Raw genomic sequence first — 4,387 nt, 5'->3', positions numbered from 1 at the left:
TCTTAGTATACCCGTGCCTCCACACAACCGTGCCTATACTGACTACAATTTCGTGCCTCCATTTGATCAATCCACGTGCCTCACATAAAACCAACAGTAACTCTACGTACTACACACACATGCCTCTCTTTCTACGTGTTCAACACGCGTGATCACCCGTGCAACTTTGGTGCTGCACACACGTTCCTCTCAGTATACCCGTGCCTCCACACAACTGTGCCTGTACTGACTGCAATTCCGCGCCTCCGTTTGTTGAATCCATGTGCCTCACATGAAACCCACAGTAACTCTACATGCTCTGCACGCGTCATCGCCCGTGCAACTTTGGTGCTGCACAGACGCTCCTCTCAGTATACACGTGCCTCCACACAACCGTGCCTGTACTAACTTCAATCCACGTGCCTCACATAAAAGAGATGCACACCCATGCCTCAAAGTAAACAACACACGTGCCTCTACTGTGTTTATAACTATGACCCCAATTAAATAACATCCATCCAGAAAAACATCTTTAAAAGAGATGCACAACCATACCTCTTCTACAAACGAACAAAAGCAATGAACAGTTAGGTTCATGTCGTTTCATATATCTAAATAACATTAAACCATAGCATAGATTTTTAAACAAAATCCATTATGTTCAAAGGCTATAACTAACATCACTGCGACAGAAGATTGAAAACAACAACAAGCCTCCCATCACGCTCTTTGAAAGTTATCAGCACCAAGCTGTTTACTTCAATAGACGATGCCTGGAGAAAATCACTGAAACCTTCCTGTTTGAACACCATTCTATTACCCAAGCCAATGAAGTAGGAGCAAGGAGTGCTCACATATATATCATCATAACCAGATTCCAAAGTAACTTCAAGAGTTAAAACGCCAGTCCTAGGAAAATTCACAAACTCCTTCAAACTTCTCACAACAATACCAGGAATAACCTGACAAAAAAAATCAAGCTATCAGAAATAGAACAAAAATTCAAAACTATAAATAGAAGAGATAATAAAAATAAATAAATAAACAGAACAAAGAAAAAATAGTGGAATTTTTTTTGACCATATGATGACCATTAACATTCATGGAATCAATTCTATGAACAAAAGGACAATAGGGTATGTAGTCATCATCAAAGAGTTGACACCTCATGAAATACATCTGCTGATAATTAAGAAAAACACCACGGGTGTAATAACAACTCCCAACAAGTTCCATCTCGGAGTCGCTCAGACCACCAAAAGCTACAAAATATAATTACACATGCTCAAGAGAACAGAAAAATCATAATGTACAATAAAACAAGCTAAAAACTTCCTTAAAAATAAACCTTACCAACAGACGGTAAAGGAGACAACGCATCTCCACGACCAACATGATAAAAACTAATACCAATCCACGTTCCATAATGTTCAAGCCTAATGGTCATTATATCACGAGGACGAACACCATAATCACTGACCAATCGTTCCCAGGAAGGACCATGGAATTTGCTCCTCATCCGACCATGACTAAACAGAACACCATACAAATAACCCTCATTGCACTAAAAAGAAAGATCAGTATCTTCGTCACCCCTCCTTATGGCTAAAGCCCTACACTCCTCGATGTAACGAGCAAGATGAGCTCTAACACTGCACGGAACATACTGCACAACAAATCAAAACAAGGATCATAATCAAAATCTAAACAGCATGGGCAACACTAAAAGAAATAAGCGTGTGTGCCAAAAATTGAAAAATTATAAAATGATATTCTTACAACACGCCTCCAACAATGCCGATCCAGGACCACACTGAACCCATCTACAGAAGATTGAACAGAAGAACATGGGCCACCAGGCATACGACAAAAAGGACAAGCCATAACTGCAAGGAACAAAATGGTTATCAAGAACCAATCCCACAAAACCCAGTTGAAACTTGACATCTGATAGTGTTGCACTAGTGCAGAACCGGGCAATAGCACCGGTTCGTAAGGCCCTTTAGTGCCGGTTCCATAACCGGCACTAAAGTGTGGTCACTAAAGGCCCCCTCCCTTTAGTACCGGTTCAGCACGAACCGGTGCTAAAGGGCAACCACGTGGCACGAGCCAGCTCCGGGGGCCTGGAGCCCTTTAGTACCGGTTGGTCGAGGCCCTTTAGTGCCGGTTCCATAACCGGCACTAAAGTGTGGTCACTAAAGGCCCCCTCCCTTTAGTACCGGTTCAGCACGAACCGGTGCTAAAGGGCAACCACGTGGCACGAGCCAGCTCCAGGGGCCTGGAGCCCTTTAGTACCGGTTGGTAAGACCAACCGGTACTATAAGGTTTGGAGGGTTTTAGTTTTATGATTTCTTTTTCATTTAATTTTGTGTTTCCATTTTAATTCTTTTTCGTTTGCTGGTATTTTACGATACTACACATTGTACACGTTATGCATATATATATATATATATATATATATATATATATATATATATATAAATAGAATTTCTAGTAGAACCAATCATGCATATATATATCATCAATGTCTCACAAACCATCATATTAATTAATTCACACATACACACATGTATAGCTATATACAATTTCTCCTACATATGCATTGCCTTCGGAGCCAATGGCATTATAGCCTAATTGGTGCCTTCGGAGCACGATGACAATTGGAAGTGGTTTTCATGGGGGCGGTAGCGGGTAATAGTATTCTCCCTTCGGATTTATGACCTGGTCGAGCAAAAATCCCGCTATTTCCTCTTGAAGTGCTTCTACGCGCTCCGTTTCTAGGAGCTTCGCCCGCACCTCTCTGAACTGTTAAGAAGGAGATCAATATGCATGTGTATTAGTTGTGTGACTAGATATCGATAATGGTGTAAAAATTGTGTATAGTGTTTTGACAAGCGTACCCATTCCTGTCTTTGAGATCTGCTCCTTTCGGACGCCATCATGCGAATGTTCTTGCAAACGCAGAATGCACACAGATCAGTCCCCTGCGCCTGCTTCAGGGCCTTTACAAGAATGGAATTTGATCAGATAATAATTAATCAAGCATGGTAATTAAAGAGATGGCAGCTAGCTAGCTAGCTAGTACTACTTAATTACTTACCTTGGGTCTTCCCCATTTAAGCTTTTCTTTCCATTCGCCGTCCGTGACCCTGATGAACCTTGCCCAAGCCCTGCCCGCCGAAAAAGAAAATGAATAAAGGGGTTATTAAATAGTTCATATCATGAAATGACGAACTAAATAGGCCGAGATATATAGTTAATAATGATTGAAATTACCTGTTGACTATCCCAAACAAGATGTTATAGTCAGTTTTTTCTTTGAGTAGTGAGTCCAGTATTTCAACTGTTCCGGCGTCAACTTTAATGATACACAAGACCCAGTGATATCTGCATGCACACACATTTGCATGTCTTAATTAAGCGGGCATATGTAAGCACAAACATGTAGCTAGCTAGTAGGCAAAAACAGAGAATTTGTAGTACAAGACAGTGTGACTCACTGGAAGTTGTAAGGAAGTAGTATCTCTTCATTGTATTTGAGGCGCTTCAAGAACTCTAGCATGCTGTCCTCTACGGCCTTTCGATGACGTTCATCTAATTTCCATGTGTATTCATTAACGGTGTTTGGGTCAATGAACCCAATGCCATAGCGTCCACCTTTTCTCATTTCATACATCTTCATCCTGCATATAATACCACAGAAAAGAATATAGTGAGGATAATTACAGGTAATGATTGATCAAAAGGATCACTACAGCTAGCTTGAGACTTAAATTACAGAAAGAAATCACTTACAGACAATAGCAACTGACGATAGATTTGTCGAGTGCGTCTTGATTGTATAATTGAAACAGTTCAGAATACTCAACGGACACAGCTTTCTCATGGTAGTAATGATCCTCCTTGACATTCACCATGAGGGACAATCGATCGGAAATCTTGGTAATGTCCATGTACCATTGATGCAATTCATACATTCTCGTTGGGAGGTTCTTGACCTTGTCTGGCTCGACCAAAGGTTGGCCCCGGACATATTTCCGTTTTATTTCATCCTTTCTAAGCACAGGCATGGGCTCGATCTCGAGGAGTTGTCCAACAGTGATTTTGAGAACTTCAGCCTGCATTATATGCTCCTCCGTTATTACCATATTGCCCACCTTAGGAACGTAAACTGTTTGCCCATAATAATATTGGGCGCGCGTACTGTCACGTGTTGTTGGCACAACAAGCGAGGGGATCGATTGCGCCGCCTGTTCTCCCAGCTGGGGAATGGTTTTCCCGCATTTTTTGACAGCTGCTTCTTGTTTGCTCGATCCCGAGCTCGCCTCCTTACGTACACGTGCTCGATTTAACTTCCTGATGTGGCGCTCATAGTCTGTGTCAACAGGCTTGGGAGCTGGTGGTTGAG

The sequence above is a fragment of the Triticum aestivum genome, chromosome 6B, assembly GCF_018294505.1.
Source record: "Triticum aestivum cultivar Chinese Spring chromosome 6B, IWGSC CS RefSeq v2.1, whole genome shotgun sequence".
NCBI classification, from domain to species: domain Eukaryota; kingdom Viridiplantae; phylum Streptophyta; class Magnoliopsida; order Poales; family Poaceae; genus Triticum; species Triticum aestivum.
Note: the sequence above shows the minus strand (reverse complement) of the source record.